Source organism: Syngnathus typhle, linkage group LG10 (assembly GCF_033458585.1).
Source record: "Syngnathus typhle isolate RoL2023-S1 ecotype Sweden linkage group LG10, RoL_Styp_1.0, whole genome shotgun sequence".
Classification (NCBI taxonomy): Eukaryota; Metazoa; Chordata; class Actinopteri; order Syngnathiformes; family Syngnathidae; genus Syngnathus; species Syngnathus typhle.
This window is the reverse complement of record NC_083747.1, coordinates 5,111,262-5,135,496: the sequence shown is the minus strand read 5'-3', so window position 1 is coordinate 5,135,496 and position 24,235 is coordinate 5,111,262. Positions and strand designations below refer to the sequence as shown.

Here is a 24,235-nt window from a genome sequence, read left to right as displayed (position 1 = left end):
GGCGCCAATAAATGTGACGCATTGAACATGACTGGATAAGAGGTCCAGATCCGATGAAAGAATTAAAGTAGCAATGAGACGGCTCCAGATCATGAAGCGAAATAACAAATGTTCAAATAGTTCGAAGACGACAGCAAGTACAAAGAGATTACATTCCCCACTTGAATAAACATACGCAGTCAAATAAATTAACGGAGGCCGGCCATTTATTATCGCTGTAATCAGTTTCAAAGTGCAGACCGCAGATTGGACCAACAAGACAAATTGCACATTGCTAACAATCAGGGCGGCTGAAAATGGCCAACCCTCCTGCTATGATGGTCTGGCAATTCTGAATGCACCTGCGGCCCAGCCAGCTCTGTAAAATTAGCACTTAGCGCAAAGCCATTTGCAGAGGAACAATATGGAGAGAGAGGAAACAGTGCCCACAGTTACTGGGAATGGATAAAAGAAAAAAAGATGCTAAGATGGAGTGCAGTGCAAAAAGGTGTTAACTGTATGTACCACTGTAATCATCAATGTAATTTAGCTCATGGAGAAGCAGGTGGGCTGAGTGTAAAAACAAATAAATAAACAGAAGACGCTAAAAGCCACTTTGCAAAAAAACAACAACACTTTCAGGATAATTACGGCAGGTATTGTTACGCCATTAAACATTGCTGCGGCTGGAGGGAAAAGCCTTTGGGGGCGGGGTCAGAGATATCGGGGCAAATGAAGCTTCAAGATGATTCATGAAGCAGTTGTGTCATTTCGGTTCCTTAGTTCTTCATTATTTTTCATCATCGAACATACAGAACATTTTTACCCTTTCAGCTTTGTGTGAACAGTTTGTTTTGATTTCCAAAATTAATGTGCCCCAGTGTACAAAACAAGAGCAATAAAACATTAAAAACACCAGAACCCTGACCTAAAATATATTGACAATATGGGGGACATAAACTTCCAAATTTCTTTTCCCATATTACTCCCAGTCTTCCAGTTCCAGGAAGCAGATGAGAGTTTGCCTTCAAGATGGAATGTGTTTCCTTACAGTAGATTGAGTAAGCAAGACTTAATTCTCCAAGGCATCTTCAGGTTTAAGGAGGCCGCTGTGTTCATAGGGTTAGTGTGTTGTTTTGACTATCACTTTACAAACAGACACACTCACAGGACACATTTGATGTTACGATTCCCTCCACAGGCCAGAAAAAAAAAGGTGATGTATGTTAACAGCTGTCATACACTGTCAGGTGACCCTTTGGGAAAGAAAGATTTTTAATGCGATAAAATGTTATTAGCTTTGTGATTTGAACATTTGTCATGTTTTCGTGTCAATGATCCGCCCATCAGTTCATTCATTTCTTCATCCATCTGACCAATTGATCCATCGATATATGGATGGAAAAAATAAATTAATAGGGACATTTTTGAACAGATTCCTTTGCATCTTACAGAAAATGTTTCGCAATCTTCCTGGCATTTATTAAATAGTTCAACGGAAAATATGCAGTATTTACTGCTGATATAATTCTTCGAGCATGAAAGATAAAAATACTTCGCTCTTGATCATTGACATTATATCTTAGCTAACTTGGCAAAACTGGCTAGTGTTCATAACGCCAGTTTCTCATCCTTGACAGATTAGCCTTTTTTTTTGAAAGTTTAAATAAGTGCTATAAGAGGGTCATGCAGAAAGTCTTCATTAATCTAGCAAAACATGTTTTAAGGGAAGAAGCTGATGCCTTCAAGGCATATTGAGGATTTTCTTTTTTAAATTCTGGACCTCGTGTACTTTTTCATTTGATACCTTCTGTTTGAAATTGCACCTCATGGCTAAGCTGTGTATGCGCCGTATGAATATGAAAAAGAAGAAGCAGAATCAATATCGTTCAAGACTTTGGCTGCAATAGCGCCGAACAATGTTGCACATCCTCGGGACCGGTGTTATCGCAGGATATGACACCAAGTTATTATCTTCGACACAGAGGAGACAAGCAGGATTAAAGCAATCTCTGGGCCTGTTTAATGTAAAGGCACCTGGCGAACGAACGAACGAACGAACGGGCGAGGATCGGATTTGTCTCCCCGCTGGAATGTAATTTTGTGCCTTTGACAGAAGCTAATTCAATCGCACGGTGCCAAGTAACAGTACGCCGTGCGCCCAAATTCATTGTGCTCACTATAAGCAAATGTGAAAATAGGAGCTGGGTGCAAAAGAAGGCAAACAAGAGACAAAGATAGACTTGGAGCGGAGAGGCTGGTGAGGAGAATGAGTCTGGCAGGCGGATGAACACATACGTTACTCCGCTTATCCTTTGAGCCAGATATGGAGAAAGACCGTGCACCTGTCAGCTTCGTTCAATCTGAAAGACACAATGGATACACAAATCGTGTATACACACGTTTACATGGGGTTGGTGTGTGTGCAAGTGGTATGCTGTAACAGGATTTAAAACAACAACTGCCGTACAAAACTCCATTCATGTGTGGACTATGGTTACTGACGGGATATATTCTTCTGTGTGCTTAAGTCAGATCCTCCCACTGACTTAAATGCGTCACTTATGCACCTTCATGGAATGTACGTACTCTGGTTGGAGTCGATTTTGAATGATGGCGTTCCTTGTCATTCAATTGGGCAGTCCGGTAAGTTCAGTGAGGGTGAAACATTGTATTGTATGTTTTGAGTCATTGCAAAGGAAAAGGGCAAAAGGTTGCTGCAGGGTGGTTTTGTAAATAATTCGGAAATTGCGATCCAGTCACTGTATAAACGGCATAAAGTCGGCGGAAATTGGAAATTCAAATGTTCAGGTTATTACCTTCACACGTTCTGTTCCTATTCAATTTTCTGATTAAGAAAAAAAAAGGTGAAAAAAAATATTTCTGAACTTGCATTTCATCCCTCCTTGAAGTGTTTTCATTCGAAAATAATCAGGTTGTAACCCACAGAGGACTTCGAATCGAATTATTGGGCTGACTCTATTCAAGCTGTCTGGCTGACCATGTCTGTTAGCTTTAAAGCAATTGAAAGGCCTTTGCAAAGTTTCATTTCTGTCACCGACGTTGCATCAATATAATACAATATATTCTTTTACTACCACCCACGGCGTCGCCACATCTGCTTCAAAGTTCGGATGCTGGAACTGCATGACGTCAAAAAGTCATCTACGTCTCGTCAGCGGAGCATTCACAGCACTTCACATATTGTAATTTAACAGACTTGTTTCTAAATTAAGTCAATTCGTTTTTCTAAATATCTCCGGGAGTGTTCTGAAAGTGGACCTGATGGTGTTTATGGAAAAAAACAAAACTGCCCATGGTAGGTGTGATAGGTTTGTGGCATCATATTAAAAATTGAGACTATTATTGCTGACAAAGGTGCAAAAAGTATTGAGCAAAGGCATTAAATTTCAATGTACGTAATTTCTAAATTAAATCCATTTAAATTAAATAAATCTGCAAAAATGAAATGTTTTCGTGGATGAAAAATATAATGCAGACAGCTTAATATAAAAAGTTGCAAAAGTTAAGTCATAATCATGGAAGACAAAGTAAGCATTTTATGTAAAAATATTTATAATATTTATTTATAATATTTATTTGTCCCCTTGAGGGATTACAATGCATATAATATAATCCATCAATATCATGATCTTTTGACCTCCCCAGTATTTTTCCAGGGCCTGAGTCAGGTGATGGGCGGAGCCTCCAGCACTCACCTGTGCAGTAGCCCAACTAGCTAACCAGTTGATTTCTGGAGAGAAGAAAACTGGCTGGTGGAATACAGCAACACTGTTTGCTAGTAATCCTGGTCAACCGTGTGCTCATTCCAAGTTGCAATTATTCCCTTCCTCGTAAGTACTTTTGATTTTCACTTCTTTTGTAGTCAGGATGACCTAATGTCAATTGTGTACCTTATCTCCGTTGAGTTCTTTTATTTTTGTTTTGCAATGATGTGTTTTTCCTTTTGCTGATGTACTTTTCCATTTATATTCTTTTGTTAACTTTCCAGATCCCTTGGTTAAATAAACATTGTATTTCTTTCAGTTATCTGGGATGTGGTCATGGGGGCAGCTTTAGCAATCCAGACTTCTATTCATTTTTTTTTTTTCTCCAGCCTGGATTGGAGAAATAGTCTCCAGAGTCTCCTTCATGCCCGAAACACCTCACCAGAAAGGAGACATCCTAAACAGATGCCCGAGCCACCTCATCTGGCTCCTCTTGATGCGAAGTAGCATCTTAACTCCCTACCAGATGCTCCTCACACTATCCCCAACGGAGATCCTTGCCTTCACACGCTGCAGAGGTAACTCATTTTGGACACTCTATTGACTTTTAAACTTGGCATGTCATATTGCAGTATGATCCAATGAAGATGAAAAACATATTCGTTTGAGTGAAAATGAAGCTGCCAAAATCACTATATTGTATTCTGCTCTAATTTCAAAACTGAGCATAATATATTCATATGATCTATTGATCATTCGTCTATAGTCAGCTGGAATAGGATCCAGCTCACTCATGCATGTACAATAATGAAGGTAAGCACTATAGAAAATGGATGGATGGAATCTATTGAGCAAGGCTAGCCACCAGAATACGTCATTCGAGTCATTCTCATACAAAACTGTCTTAACTGGGTTTAAGTGAACTACTCTGGTGAGATTTACATTCTGTTCAAGTTAGAATTCAAATTACAAACACAAAGAGAACACTCGAGATGAAATAGTGATGAAACCGATCCAAAACTAATCCATCATGGCAAACACCAAACACTTGTCAGATCATCCCCTCAAGCTAAATATGTGCTCTTTCGACTGATCAAAGAGCTACAACCTTTTTATCTGACCGTAAATAGTCATTCCAGGTGGAAAAAAAAAAAAAAACATGGTTGGACATTAAATTATTTAGGTGTTGAATTTTTATTTTTATTTTTACTTAGACGATCACTGAAAGCTGCTATGACAGCATTGGATGTCTGATGTCGCTCTAAAAGTACTGTTGCAGTTATAAAGGTTGCATTTTGTGAGATCAAGTGAAAAGGCAAATTCCTGAAGAGTGAGTTAATGAATTCAGAGATAAAATTTCCACTAATTCTAGCTAAACAGCTGGACTAACTAGTCCACAGAAAATCTTCCCTCAGCCACTAGGATGTGCTGTTGCTGTGTGCAGAGTGGTCGGGTAGCTCGGTTCTCCTATTGAGACAGATGAGATGTGGCTTCAGCCTCAAACTGATTTAAAAGAAGCAATTGAATCTGTGTGGACTGTGATGGGTTACCCAGAGCACTGCAGAGGCGCACGTCGAAATAATGAGATGCATTTGTTTACCCCCCCCGAACCCTCTTCCCGAAGAAGCATCTACTGACACTGCCTTTGCTCTCAATCTACTCAAGCCTGGACCATTCACCATATCACTTGTTGTGCTCCTGGCAACCAAACAAATCTTAAAGTAAGAATAATGATATGTACACAAATGAGGCAGGCAGGTATCTAATTTCGTCCTGGCTTGCTGGCCTATTCTTCTAATCTCTTGCTCACTCCATCATGTCTCATGTGGTTAACCCTCCCCACCCCCACGTTCTTGCTTGCAGGCTTCTCCAAATGCAATCCTTCTTGACCAGCGTAGTTTAACAACACAAGTGAGGATGGAAGGTGTGTTCCAGCTCATGCTGGAAATTACAGCCCACCTTCCATCCATCACGTCCACTCGGGCGAACCATGTGACCTAATCAGTCCAGTCGGGTTGAACTTGACCACACACACACGTTGGTGCACATTGTGATAGCAGAGGAGCTCACATCCTGTTCAATTTAGGAGACATGCACTCAGAGCAAATAAGAGAGAGCAAACATGCTGTTCTTTTAATTAACTCTTTCCCCCCTCGCTCATTGTCAACTTGCCTGTCTGCTTTTTCTATTTTTTTTTTTTTAAATCCGGTCGCCTGCGTTCCCTCAGTTTCTTGGCTGTTTTATTAAGGCGCACATGTGAAGAGGAAAAACAGAGGCATGCAAAGTCTGTTGAGACGAGAAACACTGAGCCGCAAAATTCAATTCATTACACAAATACAGATGGATGGATAGATAAGGCAGATAAGAAGCAGATTAACAGGCACACATCAGTATGCATAAACAGCTCCCCCCCCCCCTCGTCCTTTTTTTTCCCCGTTCCTTTCACGTACAGACGCGCTCACTGCCTTCTCTATTTTCCACACACAACTAAAACTCAAGTGGACAGCACGCTCACACATGAACACACTGAGAGTCAAATGAATATGCACGCAGGGTCCATTTGTTCTGCTTTATTCGAAAGGCAGCCACCAGCATGTCAAGTTCATTTCCGCAGACGTATTACATGAAGATCAGCAAATAATATGGCCTCCAAAACATATGTCAAAGGGAATAATAAGATATAGACACGTCGGTGCTGTTAGTTAATAATAAAGCACATTTTTAGTCACGTGTAAAATGCACACACATACACTTCAATTTGAAAATCCAATTTTTGATGAAAATTTGACTTTCAGATTGCATTTTTCTTAAGTTAGCGACTCAGTTTTGGGCGTAGCATTCATTCAGGGATCAACAAATGGATTTTACGGAAAGGTTTTCGCTTCTCTTCCATACAAAAGAAAGTGAGTGGCAGCATGTCTTGTCAGTGAGTCACTTAAACTCTTTGCCACGAAATGGCCTTGATCATGTGAGCCAGCCATTTTTCTTTATCTGGGGATTTCTAGGAAATCACACTGTGCCATTGTTAGTTAGCTATTCATTGAATTAACCCATGTTAGTCATGTGACCCTTGGGGGTAACATGGTGCTTGCAGTTAGTGATCCCTGATTTATAGCATTTAATCATTATAGCATCATACATTCAAAATATAGCACATTCTGGGCTTGTAATAAACACAATTTTTTTTATCATGTTATTTTTTCATGGGGTTATATTGGGCAACTATCATGAGCAAAAAAGCTCTGTGATGTTTGTGCCATCATTTATAAATTCTTCTATAATTCCTAACAGGGAATCCTGAAATGAAGCCTCATTATATTCTCTTTGAGTACTAAAGCCATTAGGCGTTGCTAAGATTAAAAAAAAAAATGCATCAGAGTCGTGCTTCCTCAAATGTCCTTTAACTCCTCAAACAAAAAAAATGCTAAGAAGCCTGAACATATGGGCGACATGTGCATGCATATCTCGGTAAAACCTAACTGGGCCAACTAGATGACTAAGACAGTCTAAAATGAGAGCAGAGGGAAAATTATTTTGAATATTTTCACCAGGCATCCATGCAATGCTCTGAGGGAGAGTGCTGCTCATTAATAGGATTAAATGCTCGGGCTAATGGTATAAACCCAGACACGGGATGCGTCAGGTATGTGATTGGTAAAAAGGGAAGGGGAACTTTGAGCTGAGCACGGACGGGGGTTTCAGTGGCTGGGCTAGAGGTTGTTATTGTCATGGATTACTCACTGGCACTTGATCTGCCTATTGCGGTAAGCCCCCATCTAAGCTCTGCAGGAAGGCAAAAACACACAAGAGGGATGTTGCACTGATGGAAATGTTGTGAAAACATCACTTTGTAAGCCTATGGATGAGGCTTATTGACATTTTGTCTGGAGCGCTATTTACTGCCTGTGGTGATCCATCTTGAATTAGCTAGTCATGATGCCACTCCCGCTGACCCAACAATCCAATTATACGAACGGCAATCCCGTTTTGTTTTTACACTCCGCCCCCTTTCTGCCTCTGTATCTCCCCTCCATAAAGCGTTTATAGTGTTTTGATTTGATGTAGAGCTTGATGGGCCACGGTTGACTGGCCAGCGGTGCGAGGCCTCGGGAGCTGTAGTTCAATGACGGAGAAGGCCGTGGGGAACTCATCAGAGACGGTGCTCTTCAAAAGGACGCGCGGTTCTCCCGGTCCCAGTTCAGCACTAACACGAGATTGGATTCATCAGCTCATTATCAAGGCTCAGATTAGTCATGTATTTTGAATCAGTTGAGTCTGTGAGGTGGAACAAACGACCCTCGAGGAGCAAGGCTGCGAGCGCATTTTGAAGTCGCTCTCTTCACACTTTTGCCCTTCATAAACAGCACAGCTGCGATTGTCCATCCTCGGCAATCCGCAGCTGGAGACTTCCCAAGACGCCCAACTAAAAACACCAGAGAAGTGTGGAAGAGGATTCTCAATGGAGCATCTCGGGGAAACCAGCAGCTGCTGGTTTCAGTCCTCGTGAATACTGTACAGCTACCAACAATGCTTGATGCGCCCATATTGTTGTTCAGGGTCGGTTAGAGGCTTGAGTCTATTCCAGGCGACTTGGATCAGGGGTGTCAAACAAATTTTTGTCACGGGCCGCATCGTAGTCAGTTTCCTTCGGAGGGCCATTATGATGACTGATGAATAAGGTCGAAACTGGAAACTACTAAACCAATTTCAAATATTTTTAAAAGATTAATGGTAACAAACATTGCTAGCAATATCTGTGTGTGTGTTTTTTTAAGTGAAGACTGCACAATTTGTCTTCGGGGGCCACATAAAATGATGTGGTGGGCCGTATCTAGCCCCCGGGCCTTGAGTTTGACACCTATGACTTAGAGCAGGACATGCTGGAATGATCATCAGTCAATCAGAGAATGGACAAATAGAGAGAGATTACTAACTGCCTCGACACCGAGGGGGCGCCATTGAGTTAATTTGACATGTTTGTGGACTTTGGAAGGAATTCCCAAGGAGAACCCGCCCAGGCATCGAGCGGACATGTAAATTTGACACAAAACCCAACTCACTCATCCATCCATCCTTGTCAATCAGTTCATCGATTCCTCCTTCCTCTAATTGGGCTTGACAGACCTCCATTCATGCTCTCATTTCAAGTCTTCAATGAACCAATTTGTACTTCTACACCGACGACCTTCTAGCCCGATGCAACCGAATTCACAACTTTACCTCTGCGCCACCTGTGATTCTATTCATGAATCCAATTTTAATCATACGTTTGTGGCCCAGCTGAAAGGTGGTTGACTTGCCATGTGTGGGAGTTAAGCCTGCCGTGGCTGCAGATGTACGTAGGCCCTGCTGAAGGACACGAGACAAAACACTTTCATTCAAAAGGAGATGTCTGCGCTCTATATGCCTCTTTATATTCTCCACCGCCACCACATCCCTCCCATCGGCTCATTGATGTCAAGAAAATGTGTTCTCTTCCCAGGAGGAATAGTAGAGGGAGGCTGTTAGAATCGCCACGGCAACCCCCACCCATACACACACTCTCTGTCCGTAGCCAGAAAAGCCTGGAAGCAAGGCAGCGGGGGAGAAATGGGGAGCGGGACTTAAATAAATGAACTTGGCCTGGACAAGAAAGATTCTCGTCACATATGGACTCGCTCCCACAAGCATGAGGAGCATAAGATGGAGATGTTGTTCCGGGGCTAATAACAGGTGGTCCAATGTTATTGTATTTGTGGAACTTAGCACTCACTATGGCATCATTCATTATTATTGAAGCGAAGGGAACAAATTGCCTGGAGGCATCCAGTGAAACCAAGACATTCATATGTAAAAAAAAAAAAAACACTCCAGCTGTTGATTTACCCATGTATCTTCTGGAACTTGAGTGGAAAAGAGCTGGTCTATAAAATCAAATAAGTGTTCTCGACTATTCCTGTTGATGCTGCAATGCACAACTTTCACATATGAATGAATACCTGTCATTACAAAACATCTGTCGGAGCAGTGAGACCAGTTAAATGCTTTCATGGCATAATTAACAATCAGCCTAACTTGTTATAGTGTTCTAAAAATAGACAAATGAGCTCCATCACTGTCAGCCATACATTGTGGTATAACAACGAGCATCTGCTTCTTCATATCATACTGTATGTATATGTAAGAAGCCATATTGTGCCATTTTCTTCTAATTAAACAGTTGCTGGGCTTTGCGTAACCATGACAACTAGTGATTGTGAATCCATCCTTGGGAAAACATGGTTGCAGTGGAGTAGTCATTTATAATTGAACCCAGGACAAGAGAGGACTTCTGAACAAGTTTGAGGTCCATGAAAATGCCATCTCACCTCCTTTAGTATGCTGGAATGGAGTTTTAAACAGGCTATGGTGCAAACTAGCGTGTAACATATTGTGTTTTTTAGCCTATAAATGCTGATAATGCAAAATACATAAGTCTTTCATAACGGCCCCTTACGGAGTTAGCGTCTGTAGAAAAAATATGGATCATTAACACGGAGAAGAAAGGGTCAAAGGTGGTCAAGCAGGAGACGAAAGAAAAGGAGCGTAGAAGAAACGAGCAAATGATGTCGGGATTTATGAATGCGGCTTTAATGTTATATCGTGATATTTTATAGGGATGGGGTTTCCGACTTGAAATTATCAATAACCTTTCGTGTTATGTTAATTGCATGGAGCCTTGCAATGTTTTCTTCATTAGCCCCTTGCTGAGCTTGATTGATTGCTCCAGATACAATGTTAGTTTTTCTTCCCCCCCCCCCCCCACCTTTTTAAAAATAAAAATGTATTCTACGTGGGTGGCACTTTAGAATTTGTATTTATTTAATTTTTTGCCAAGATGGTTGCTCACACAAACAAGCATTTAAAGCAAATGACAAATCATCTCAGCGAGAGGCTAATAACGACATGATGAGGATTAGACAGTTTTTTTTTAAACTGTATTTGACTCTAACTGTTATCCTAGTTTTCTGTTGTGCTATTTGTATTTGTTGTGATTTTGTAATTCATTATGTAAATTGTAAAGGAAATATTGCGTACTACTGTGCAGGTTGTTGACGGTAGACTGAGTGGGGGCGGGGCCAAAGGGCGATCTCGCACAGGGTGCCATTGTAAACAACAAATCAAGATTTAGGACATCCTAAACCAACCTCTGAACTGCGAGACAGATGTTGTAAGCAACATTCTGTTGTGCCGCTGTCCATCATGTTATTGTGCCACTCATGCCTTTACGCCGTAAATTGTCAAAAACTTTATTATTGCCAAAATTGTCTATAATGCCCTTTTTCTTTCACTTTGAGAAAATGTATTTGGGATTGGATCATGTTGATGTTGTGGTGAGGGGATAATCTGTCATGTAAATAAGAGTCTAGGGACTAAATTCAGTGTCTTATCTTTGGTGTATCCGGCTTCAGTATGCATACAACACCTTATCTTCAGTCATGCCGAGCTTTATCAGTAGAATATTGAACAGTTCTTTATAAGCCGATTTCCAGTTAAGAGGATGTATATATGTTACAGGAGGACGGCTCTCAATGTGCCCATCCATTATTACGTGTGTTGATCTGCGAAGCGAAATGTTTATAAGACTTCTGAATGTTGGACTCATTTTGTACTTTGAGTCCGGCAATATTGGAAATGATTGCATCACAGCTCTTAGACTGACTCGCTGGACTCTTAAAAAGGGCGTCATCTTCTGGTTGAGCATTTTCAATCTGGAGATTGTCGTGGCTTTGAAGAATCATTAGTTCTGTCACATTGCATTGTAATAGGGAAACGAAACATTGAAATTATTCATAGTCCTCTTCTTTTTAGGTCACTGTCAAAAAGTGAGCTCGGAGTATGAACCGCAAAATCAATTTGTACAATGACAGTCAGACTTTTTATTCCAGTCTACAATGAGACTAATTCTGGGTTTCGTTTGATATGATAAAAATAGACAATCTGTTCATATCTGTGGAAGAGAAACGGTACGCTCTCTAAAGGCCTATTCAAGCATTAAGTTTTGGATCGCTTGAATGGCTGAGGAAGATTCATAAATGCTTTAAAGATTTGTATTAATCGTTTTAAAACTTCAAATCTGTCCGAGGGCAAGGACAACAAGGAGTAAGCCTATTCACTGCTGCGCTGATCTACCCATTTGTTTGATACATGTTAGCTTATCCTGAAATAATATCACACATTTTTATTATACGCTTGCTTATTTGTTTTCCTTTGAATTCATCATGAATAGCTTAAAATTAATTACTTCTTAACTCCGAACTGCAGATAAGGGCCGAAAACTTTCTCGCCGGCTGTCAATTAAGGTAACGCGGCTCCAATGTCAACTGCCGATGGGTAAGGGAATTATTCAGTTACTAAAACTAGAATAGAAAGCCTCTTGGAAACTCACGGCCTCACGTCTGAAACCTGGAAAGAAATAAAGATGCACATAGCGACTTTTGGAACTCGCCGTAGTAGCAACTAATGGTAACCGCAAGTAAATCAAAGTACGGCACAAGAATAAACGTATCAAATGGTGAGCCCGTCGTCTACTGGGCATTTTTTTGGATGATTTACAATGCACTTGCTACATTGTAATGAACCTGTTCAATTCAAAATAACAACCAGTGCAGTATGTAAAAGGTCGCCTACGCATAGCAGATATATTTCATTTCCGAATTAATTTCCATCACAGTAAATGAAATCCAATCTCAGCTTCACAACACCGAGTGAATAAAACGTCTATTAACTGAAGCCAGGCGGAGCCCTTCTCTAAGTATCTCTCATCTGATAGCCTGGCATGCCAACAAGCCATGATTTGTTTGATGCATTGCCAAAACCTGTGGGGATTCGACGGTGCGCCGTGTGGCTTGTGCAGCTCCCTGGCTCGCAGCCTGCCAACATGCTCAAAACAGCATTTCGGTTTGACAAACATTTAACCTCAAATGCATATGTCAACTAAGCTAGCAAGATAATTAATGCCAAGCAGAAGCAATTTTCACTTCTAACTTATCATTGAGTGCGCAGCGAGCGAGAGGAAGGTATTAATCATATTCCTCTTTCCTAAACTGCTCACAAATAGTGTAATCAAGTTGTAGGGTGTGCGTATTTATAGCATGGGAGATGGCGGATAGCGGTAGCGCAATTTGCTCATTTGTCCATTAGTCTGTATTTATATCAGCGAGGGCCTTCACATTTTGGAGATACAGTATATCTTCATGGCCACTATGTCTACTCCGGGCAGATTTATTGTCGCACGTACAACCGCGCATACGTTCCGCCGCAGAGAAGCTTCCAGTTGTTACGATGACGAATTCTGCCGTCTTTTTAGAGGCGCCGTAATCGAGTGGTGCGACTAGCGACCTCTCACCCAATGTCATCTGGGATTGGCTCCAACCTCCAGTGGCTCTATACGCGATTAGTGCTATACATAATGGATGAGGAGCTCATTTTTCAGGGGACTGCACAGTATTTTAACAGCTATAAACAGTCAGGCCATGAATATGAAAAACATGTAAAATCTTTGATGGCAGTTGAACACGGTTAAATGCACCCGTTGTTAATTTCCTGCACACTCAGCACTACGATAAAGTTTCAAAGTTGTTGATTAGTCTTGAAACGAGTCTGTGTTTTCTATACGTGCGTGAGCTCACGGGAAAAACCGAGAGTTGAAATCAATGCTGACCTCTCGTGTATGTGTGATTGGGTGACTGGAGATTTTTTTTTAAATATCACTCATGGCAACAATCAGTGAAAGCTGCAGGGATATTAAAAGCGGTCAAGTGGCATCTTAAAAGATTTTGCTCGTTCGGAGCTGTGGGAAGTGATTGCATACGCCAATCTACTGCCTCTTTCTTTTTCTGGCAAAAGCACACTGATGGTTATTTTATTCATGAATAAACTCCGATAATGAGATAACGAGATGAAATCAAACTAGTTTACATATGTCGTGTTAGCTTTCATTTACAAAACCTTTCTGTTGCCTTTCACTCTTCCCCAAGCAAGTCCACAGCTACAAAATTGGCGATAAGTCTGACTTAAATCACATCTTGTGGCACCGGTCCTTAAAAGCTGCCTTTTGGCACCCTTTTTTATCGGGGGTACTAAATACAGCAGTATTTTAGCCTAATAGTAGAGAAGAGTTGGATGGAGTTCATATATTTCCATGCAACGAGTACAACTGGAGCACATCATGCCCATTTGTTTTCGGGAGGTCGTACGTCTTGCAGCTTGTCTGTGTGTGTTTGTGCTCAGTGTGTGTATGTGTGTGTGTCCCACTGACAGTCAAGGGGATGTGTTGTTGACAACCACATCACTTTTGCACTCTTGGGTGATCGCTAAAAAAGAGCCAGTTGGCCTTAAGGTTACTATTGCGTTATTATACAACTTTGTGTGATGCCATGGAAACAGCATTACCAGGCAAAATGAATTTTTGGAGGACTTTGGAATCTTACAGGGATTATGAATCCATTTCTGTGCCCCTTTATTTTATTAATCATACATAATGATACGAGATCGATTTGGCAGCGTTTACAATTTAAATGCAATACGTACAATGTGGGCTGACTTTGAGTTTTTTCTTCTTTTGGTATTTTGATCGACTCGCAAAGTTAGAAATGGCTGTTTGCGGCGTTGTGGGTGTGAACACATTGACTAGCTTCCTGAAAGAAAGCGGCTCCTTTCATTTTCTTCAAATTCAGCAAAGGGGAAGCTTTAATTGACCCTCCAAGCAATAGATAAACATGCACAGAATACATTTAGAAGGAGCTCCAAGATCTCCACTTGCAGATTATGTAAATTTGGCCAGGGCGAAATGTTGCTTGTGTTCTTTAATAGGATGTCTCACGTCGGGCTCGGTCTAATATCACGCCTACTTGCATCTCATGGGGTTGCCAATCATGTAGTCGCGTGTAAAGCCCGGCAGTCCTCTGTGAGGTCCCAGGAGGAGTCAGTCCACTGAACAGTCCCTAAGCCCCACAGCACCTCACATTTCAACCCAGCTGTGGCTCCCATGTACACAGTAAGATTTCTAGACTCTGACCGTGAGGTGAGGCTTACTGGGTGCCTGGAGACATGAGAGGAGGAGAATACGACAGCGGGAGCAGACAAGTGGGTGGTGACGGGAGCTGATGGGTTTTAATGTAAATGGATGAGGAACAAAGGGTGTTAGTGTATGCGTGGTGACATAAAAGGAATACATGACAAAATGTGCACCGCAGGGAAGAAGTCTTGTGGTCTTTTGTCTGCAGAGTTTCCCCTCCTGTTGTTTCTACCCACATTATTCATCCTGGCATATGTTTTATTGATGGCCAACCACAGTGATATGGCCTTAGAAATGAGTCAATAAAGTAATTACTGCAAATTAAATCCCCCCCATCTGCCCCGTAGACAGGATATCGGTGTGAGGAAAAGTCATGGGGTATCAGAGATATCGCCTTCACCTTGCTTTTTCAATGTCCATGTCCAAACAGCTAATACCTCCTGGGAGGTGGAATGATTATCACTTTAATCCCTCTTGTTTGACATAGGTGTGGCTAGCCGCTACACACTCTTTAAATGACCCTCTGTAGCGTTGTGTGTTTGAACGTGGAGGTGAGGATTATATGATTAGCGATTTATGAATAATATCAATTCACGGATCCAAATGCAAGTGGAAATTTTAACGAGCTGCCGGCATGATACGTAGGTGGTGATCGATGTTCGAGCAGCCCGGTACCGTTGGGACTCCTGGAATCATGACCTTGATTGGCGCAATGACCAAGTTGTTTGTGAACCGCACGCTCTGTTGCATCTGACAAGATGAGTGAGAGACAGAACTCTCCGATCAAGGCTGAACCAGTCACCTCACGTCAAATATGAAGGGCGAGATTGGCCATTCCACGGGTTGCATGCAAACAACCAAACACAGGCGCCCATTTGCATACAGTTTACATGAATAAATATGTACGCTGGAATGCTAATACGGAGTGTGCAATCAAAATGGAGAGTTAAGAATGTTTCTTGTGAAAATGTTTTTTAGTGGGCAAATGAAAATTTTCTCCAAACAACCATCCCAAAATCTGATGCAATCTGGTGCAGAGGAGCGAAAAATGAGCGACACAGGCGAGCAGCTCATTAATCTTACAGCGGGAGTCCGCAAATGGTGCATGAAATTAGCCTGTAATTGAACCTAAAATATTAAATTATTAACATTGATTTTATTGTTCAATCATTTCCCATGTTTGCTGTGTGTGACTTGTGTGATTGTCTTGGTGGCTAATGTCAGAGAACGCCAACATAGGAGCTAGCTAATATTTGAAGTCACTGCTATTTTTAACTGTTACATTTTAGCATCAAAGTTTCATCAATCCCAGTCACAAAATATCTTAACCCAAAAAGTCACCACCCAAAGAGCTGTTTTCCATATTTTATTTGTGGGCTATATTTTACGGGATTCCTCAGTCCGTCAGCCGAGTGATCACAAAACCACGTGGCTATATTAATTATTTGAAAGGAAATTCAAATTTCAATGACTATATATGACGGATTGAGAGGAAATAGCTAACCTAAACCAATGTTGAGCTTCTCACCCACATACAAAATGAAGATTTCCTAAATAAAGTATCTATGTATTTGCAGATTAGAAAGGATCTCATCTTTATATTAATTTGAAAGATTCATTTGGGGTGAAGTTGGCTAGGCTTTCTCCTTCTGCTCCTAGTCTTAATGCTAAGATAAGTTAATAGACTCTTGGCACTGTTCACTCACTCCACTTAGCACGCACAGCGGTGTGTAGCTTCCTATCGAATTCATGGCGTACAGTTGGCATAGTTGGTATGGAAGGCGGCTTAATTGAAGGTCATAAATACCAGTAGCAGAAAGGGATTAACAAAGTGTCGCAACGTTAGCAAGTATCATCCTGCTCTGACGTCACGTGCCAAGCCAAGCAAAAAAAAGTTCTTGCAGTGAGATACATAAACTAAGTTGCACAATTAGTCTTTGCGGGCCACATAAAATGATGTGACAAGCCGTATCTGGCCCTCGGGCCTTGAGTTTGACACCTATGGACTCTATCGCAACTGCCATTGGGCAAGAGGCTCTATCGAATCATTTTAGAATCGACTTCCTATAAGATTTTAAGTGGAATTATGACCAGAAAGCTGTTTGAGGAAAAAAAACTTTATTTAGTTTAAACATGACTATTTTGTGGGCACTGATCCATGTATAGCAGGTCGACCTGTTTGACAATCCACGTATAGCAGTTTGATGACTCTTCTGAAATTAAAAAATTGCTCGAAATATTTGGGGAAAGAAGAAACACATCAGTAAGCTAATTTAAGCAAAAGTCAACATGACGTCTGAAACAAGATTATCCCAACCTTCGATGAAGTAATTAGATTAAGCAATTAATTATTAGAGTGACTCCGCAACACTGTCTTTCTGCTGAAGCCAAGGCGGAGAGCTAAAAAAAAAAAAAAAAATGAGGAAAACATGTGTTTGTAGAAATTCAATTAAGGCCTTTATAAAGTCAAAGTTGCCAGTGCTCAGGTAAGCGGAACGAGGATGTGACTTGAAAAGGCCACAGTTACCATAATGATAGCTTGCTGGTGACATTTGAGCTTCTTACCCTAGATGAGACAGAGAAAGGGTAGCGCGGAGGGAGACGCAATCGGAGCTGACAAGAAGTCCATTTCCCCACTGACACCTGACCTTCAACAATCCTGAAAAATATATAATACGCCATACATGACCTACACGCTCTCTTATTGAAAGAACAAGAAAGAAAGAAAAAATGCTTTTGTACAATCGTGTGTTGAATTATGTAAAGCTATCGAGATGATCTCTTGGCTTTAAGGTTGAAACAGTTCTTTTTTTTTGTGACATCTCATTTTTAATATCCAATTTTTGAAAAGGCTGCATCCATCATCTCAAAGTTCACATAATGTAGTTTTAGAAAAAAATCTCAAAACATGGTAAAAGGTTTTTGATTAAGCATTTGTTGGAGTGAAGCTGTTTTCCCTCATGAGTCACAAAGTAAAGCCTCTCTGACCAGAGCAATCAAACAGACAAGGGTCGTATTGGAAAATAGCCACAAAAAGGACATTTCTAGAAAAAACAGAACTAAAGAACCACAAACAAACTGGAGTGGCACGTGTTGCTGCTGCCTTTTATGCAAACAGTGAGATTTGGATTCCTGGCCGCTATTGAAAACAGTAAGGTCACCCGGTGCTGAAGGTCAACTAATGCAGTGAAGCAATTTAGAATCGACCTAATTGAATCTTATATAAATCGAAAATCAAAGCCTTCCATATAAATGAACTCATTCTCAAATATTGTTTATACATCTTAATTTCAAAGCTTCTTGAAAAGCTTTGAAAAGTGCAATTATCCTTCCTCTTCAATAAAAATGATATAGTAGTTGATGAGGTCAAAACAGTCCACTCATCTGTTTTTTTGGGGCTCTTTTCAAATCATCACAAGATAAATCAACAGATAGCCTCTCATTTAATTACAGTCATGGAAATATTATAAAATATTCAACATCATATACAAATCCAAACAAATCAAGTCCATACAATCAGTAACAAAACTCACAAATGAACCATTTTAATCGTAAAACCAAAGGCAGTTCTACGTGACCTCGACAGGTAGCTCTCCGAAATGCGGCGGCCATAACATCATCAAACAACTCGCTACACTCCATTCTGGACCAATTTAACGTTAAACGCCATGAAATCAGTCAATGTGCAGAAAATGAAGTTTGAGCGTCCGCGCAAGCAGACGCAAGTCTCCGTCTTATTACTAGCTATAAGCCCCATCGCTACGTGCCCGTGGCGCCAATTACTGGAGCTTATGGAAGCTGTGTTGTCAACCGTTACTGCTGGAGAAGCTTTCTTAAAGATGCAGATAAGATTATCAGAAGAATCTAATCACTTTCATATATGGCACTTTGTAGAATTCATGTTTTAAAACTCCTAAACTGAACTAGTGATGCCTCAAGACGGATGGTTAGTTTAATTTATGCAACTTAAACAATGATTCCGTTCAATGTGGCGTTCCCCTTCAGGCTTGCTATGAGTAGAAAATTAGATTAACTGAGGACGTGTGAAAGCAGAACAAATAGCTGGTCCTTTTTTTGGTCCATTAGGAGCAGATGATGAAGTTATTTTTGTTAGAAAGCCACAATATATGAAACTATATTTGGTTTTGCACCATTTATCCTTTTATCATCCCAACCTTGGACTGGTTGCGAATAATTGTCTTCAATGAACCTACCGTATATTTTTTTTGGAATGCCATTGGGAGAACATGGCAAGCAGTTCAATCAAAGTGGTAACTATTGGGTGAAACCAATTCAGGCTTCTGTCAGCTTACTTCAACTGAAAATCCTGAAGTTTACTCGATTACTCTGACTTGGGTATAAACTCGCATGGCACTTGGAAAAAGAGGCAAAACTTTCTTTCAACTCTCAACTTGCCGTGCTTGCCTATAGGGTGCACAGAAATAGGAAGAAGAAGAAGCAGACACACAAAATAAGGTGTATATACTTTTTATGAAACGAGGCATGAGAATCTTTTGAATCGGATTTGCATATGAGCAAGCAGGTTGCGCTTACCTGTTGAGTGACGCTGAGGCTCGGGAGCGTTTTTTTTTTTTTTTTTACGGAGGATTCGTTGAAAACAAGTGTGGAAAGGAAAGTGGAATGCCTCATTTCGAGGACGAATGACAGTCAATGTTGAGACTAGTCGAGCTTCGACATTCGAATATTTAAAATAAAAATTGAAGATAAAAAGAAATGAGCCGTAGGGTTATATACAGCCATGTTTGCTTCGTCCTTTAAGCGGAATATTCATGAATGAGATTTATTTTGCGTTTTAGTGCAGCCACAGCGCTTGAAACTACAGATGCAACAACACAGCTGCCAGATTGTTACATTTACTGTATACTCATACATAATAAATGAAATTGAGAGGATCCACATCGCCAGTGTGATGTGTTCTGCGGCAAGGATGGAGACGGACACAGGCCACAGGAATTCTCTTTTAGTCTACGACCGCCTCGCCTCCCTCCTTCTTGCCGCATATCCCCCAATGTCAATTATATGCTTCCAACTGAATGGTGGCTGGAGAATAGCACCATTTGCTCAGTGGAACATAGAGAACGCTCGCTTCGACAGGCAACTTAAAGGTCATGTTTATTTTCCACATGCATCTATTTTTCATTTGATCGGCTGATAGGCAACACTGGCTTTCAACCCCGTATGGACTTGGTTGACAAGCTGTTTGCAGAGTATAAACTCAAAAGTAGCAACTGAGGCAACACAGCTAGTACATGAGGAGTTCTTTTTGTTAGATGTTCTGGATATTTTTTGATCCGTCCAACCTATATGGAATATGAAATACAGTACGACATACAGTATATAATATGATTGTATGTAGAATTGATATTTTTCAAAAATTCTTCATCCGTAGATGAGATGGATGAGGTATGATGATGTCATAGTGTACAGAGCATGAGAAAAAAAGTGATGTGATAGAACAGATGATATAAATCCAGTAGATGAAATGTCATGAGATGAAATGAGATGAGATGAAATGAGATGACGAGATGATGAGATGATGGACAAGATTACTTAAGTGAGAGAAGCTTGATAACATGAGATAGACGAGAAATATCAAATACATTAAATAAGAGGTGAGACCGATGAAAAAGGACATAAGAAAAAAGTGAGACATGAGATGGATGAGTTTAAAAAGTCTAGACAAAAATGACTAGAAAATAAATGCCCTCTTGATTTAAATGAATTCACATCTACCAAAGAGGTGATCTATTTGACGGATATTTTGAACTAAAATAATCAGACACATGCAAATTAATAACACGCACTATGAAAAGTCAATACAAATTTCATCTGTATAACGTCTGAATAAAGAGATTGAATAGGTTTGCTTCAAACACGGTGAATTTTATGGCTGGATTTATGAGTTCAGCCTCGAAAAATGTAGTCTGTCAAAAACTGTGGCAAAACAAAACCTTCTAATTAAAATTGATTGCGGCGCTGCTGTATAACACTACATTAGTTTAATGTAATTGTACCTAATAAATTGGTTGGCAAGTATCTGCCAACTACTATCTCAGTCAATAGAACTCCCACATTTGGGATGCAGGCAATAAAGAAAGAATGACAATGACACATGCGTGATTATGATGGCACAAATTCAACAACTATAAACTTGTCGCGAATTGCGTGGGTATCCTTCTGCGTGGGTGTGTGCCATGTTTGAGATGTTAGCAACCAGGCTGAGCAGTCAGAGCGGGTCCAGCAGACAGTCATTAAGCCCAGCGGCCCCGGGCTGGAAGGTTAATTCTCCCCCTTTCCCAGGGGGAGTATGTACAGCAAAGGTGGGAGGAAGATGGAAGGTGCGGGGTGAGGAGGAGGAGGAGGAGGGGGGAGGCGAGGGGGCTGTGAAACTCAGTTCACACAAACAGCACTGTCAGCAAGATTGGAGCCAGATAAAGGAGGGAAGAGGAGGAGGAGGAGAGAGAGAGCGAGCCGAGGAGATGAATGGCGAGTTGAGTAGGGAGAATACAGTAAAGGGGGCAAAAAGAATTAATGTCAGGTGCTTGGACAGGCAGAGGGTGGGATGAAGGGGGCATGAACGAGCGAGGTAATGGAGCAAGAGAGAGAGAAGAGGATGGAGGCAGAAAAATAGCGTAAAATGGGGTGATGAATAGAAGACGAGGGAGGGAGGAGCCGCAGGAAGGAGTGAGGGGTGGGAGATCGGAGGTAGGAAGCCTGACGGGAGGAGTTGTTTTTGCAAACCAACAGGAAGTCTTCTGACTCTGACCAGCATGACAGGAAAAGTGAGGAGGACAATTAATTGAAGGTAGAAGAACACAATGTGGAAGTGGAAAGTGCATGTCCAAGAGCTAAAAACAGATCAGCATTGCACATCATTCTGACGTACAGGACAAAAAACTTAAATTAGGGCCTTGAATAAAATATGGACTTTCCCTTTGTCCAATGAAAACTTTTTAACCTCGTTCTGTATACTAGTAGTAGTTAGTAGTATTAAAAATATAAATGTATATAACTAGCAAATATGTATAATACATCTAAAATGTTCATCCATGTCTTTGTTTGACTTTTTCCAATACTATTGACCGAAAAGGAACCATTTCAAAAGTGCTGAATCTAATTTTCTAGGATTTCATCTTTATGATTTGAGAGGGCGGTGGGAGTGCTACGATTTGCTAATATGCATTAACCCGTATTATCATCATCCTCAAGTAAATTTAATCATTAAGCACATTTTTTCTATAAGCAATTCCTGGAGAATCTTTGTAGTGGCACCTTTAGTCAAAAGTCAAAGTCAAAGTCAGCTTTATTGTCAATCTCTCCACATGTCACAACACACAAAGAGACCGAAATTACGTTTTTCTCTATCCCACGGTGGCGAGACACATAACACGATAGACATACAAGTACGCGACACAATATAAAAACAAGAAGGCAGAAATTCAAACAATCAATAGTAACAGTGATGAATAAATAATAAATAAACAGATAACACAATAAATAAGAGGAGCAAAACGGAGCCAGCAAGCATAGCGCAAAAGTAAAAAACATCATAAACAAAAAGGCACAAACAATAAATAATAAGAGTAATAATAAATAATAAATAAACAGATAACACAACAAATAAGAGCCAGTGTGCATACAGACAGTACAGACAGTAAAAGTACAAGACGCTACGCAGAACGGGGGAGCGAGTTCAGGATCCTAACAGCCTGGAGTATGAAGCTGTTTGAGAGTCTGGTGGTGCGGGAGCGCAGGCTTCTGTACCTCTTCCCAGAGGGCAGAAGCTCGAACAAAGAGTGAGCGGGGTGACTCACATCACTCACAATCGTGGTCGCCTTGCGGGTGAGATGGGAGGTGTAAATGTCCTTCAAGGAGGGGAGCGAAGCACCAGCAATCTTACCAGCCGTGTTCACTATGCGCTGCAGGGCCTTCAAGTTGTAGTCAGTGCAGCCGCCACCCCAAACAGCAATACAGCTGGAGAGGACGCTCTCAATGGTGCCGCGGTAAAATGCAGTCATGACGGCCGGAGGAGCGCTCGCTCGCCTGAGTTTCCGCAGGAAGTACAGGCGGCGCTGGGCTTTCTTTGCCAGTGATGCGGTGTTGGTGGACCAGGAGAGATCCTCACTGATGTGCACCCCCAGGAACTTGGCGCTGCTCACTCTCTCCACCACAGCACCGTCGATGGTCAGCGGCAGGTGTTGGGTGTGACCCTTCCGGAAGTCCACAACAATCTCCTTGGTCTTGTCGACGTTCAGCAGGAGGTTGTTGTCCCTGCACCACGTGGTCAGAAGGTCAACCTCCAGCCTGTATTGAGTCTCGTCTCCCTTGGTGATGAGACCCACCAGAGTCGTGTCGTCAGCAAACTTCACGATACGGTTGTCGCTGTAGGTTGCAGTGCAGTCATGCGTCAGGAGGGTAAAGAGCAGCGGACTGAGCACGCAGCCTTGGGGGGCCCCGTGCTCAGCGTGATGCTGGCGGAGATTTTGTCGCCAACACGTACTACCTGTGGCCTCTGACAGAGGAAGTCCAGTAGCCAGTTGCAGAGGTAGGTACTGAGGCCCAGCGCGTCAAGTTTGCTGATGAGGCGTTGTGGCACAATGGTGTTGAAGGCAGAACTGAAGTCCACAAATGAAATGCAAGCAATGGACACTAGAGTCGAAGAGACATGTCGCGAATAAAAGGGTCCGAAAATACAAACAATAGCCTCCATAATTAAGTAAGCCAGAGAAGAGTTGACACCTGGATATACCACAAAGCACAAAGAAGTATGTGGTAATTAAATGCCAAATACGTTTTCACTTGTATTGTGCCTTCGAATTGGGAGACCTTTTTACTTTCCGAGCCATGCTGTCTTCCCTTAAATAATGTCCTGTAAAATGAAATGCAAATAGTACATTTTTTGGTGAGTTGCCAAAAAAAGATTGATATGAATTAGTCCATAATTATATATATATATATATATTATATTCTTATATTTATTTATTATATTATATTTATATATTTTCCCATATAGTGTGTAGCCACAAAAATAAATCCCATCAATCTATACATAAAAAATGAAATTAACAAAATACAATTACATAAAAAAATAAAAATAATAAAAAATCCTCATTCTGATGTTGACTTCTCTGTAGGCAATCAAATGCAACATACAATCTGCTACCTAGAGGTGCATTGAGCACACCCAACTGTTCTTTCAAAAGTGTTGACTAAATAGTTAAATAAATAAATAAAAGCACAGATCCAATTCTGCAAGCTCTGAAAACAGAACAGATTCTGCGCGCTGATCTACGGAGTATTACCCTTCACACTCTGAGCCTACCCGGGCATTAACCACATAGCCATCTGAGCCAGTGATCTGATTGGAGTCACAGCTTCTGTTGCCTGCTACAGTGCAGCTGTACAGTGTATCAGACAAGCTAAATCTGTAGACAAGGTCAACATGTTTTGTTTTTTCCCTCCTCCCAAC

At 41.1% G+C, this 24,235-nt stretch overlaps 1 protein-coding gene across 2 annotated transcripts in view; it reads left to right on the top strand.

The window, feature by feature from the left end:
- The first annotated feature begins 3,701 nt into the window (after positions 1-3,701).
- Positions 3,702-24,235, top strand: part of kirrel3l (kirre like nephrin family adhesion molecule 3, like) — a 103,081-nt gene continuing 82,547 nt past the window's right edge. For both annotated transcript variants that reach the window (XM_061288723.1, XM_061288722.1), the window contains exons 1-2: positions 3,702-3,833; positions 4,097-4,285. The gene's annotated coding sequence lies outside the window, so the exon portion shown is untranslated. The remainder of the gene's footprint in view (positions 3,834-4,096; positions 4,286-24,235) is intronic.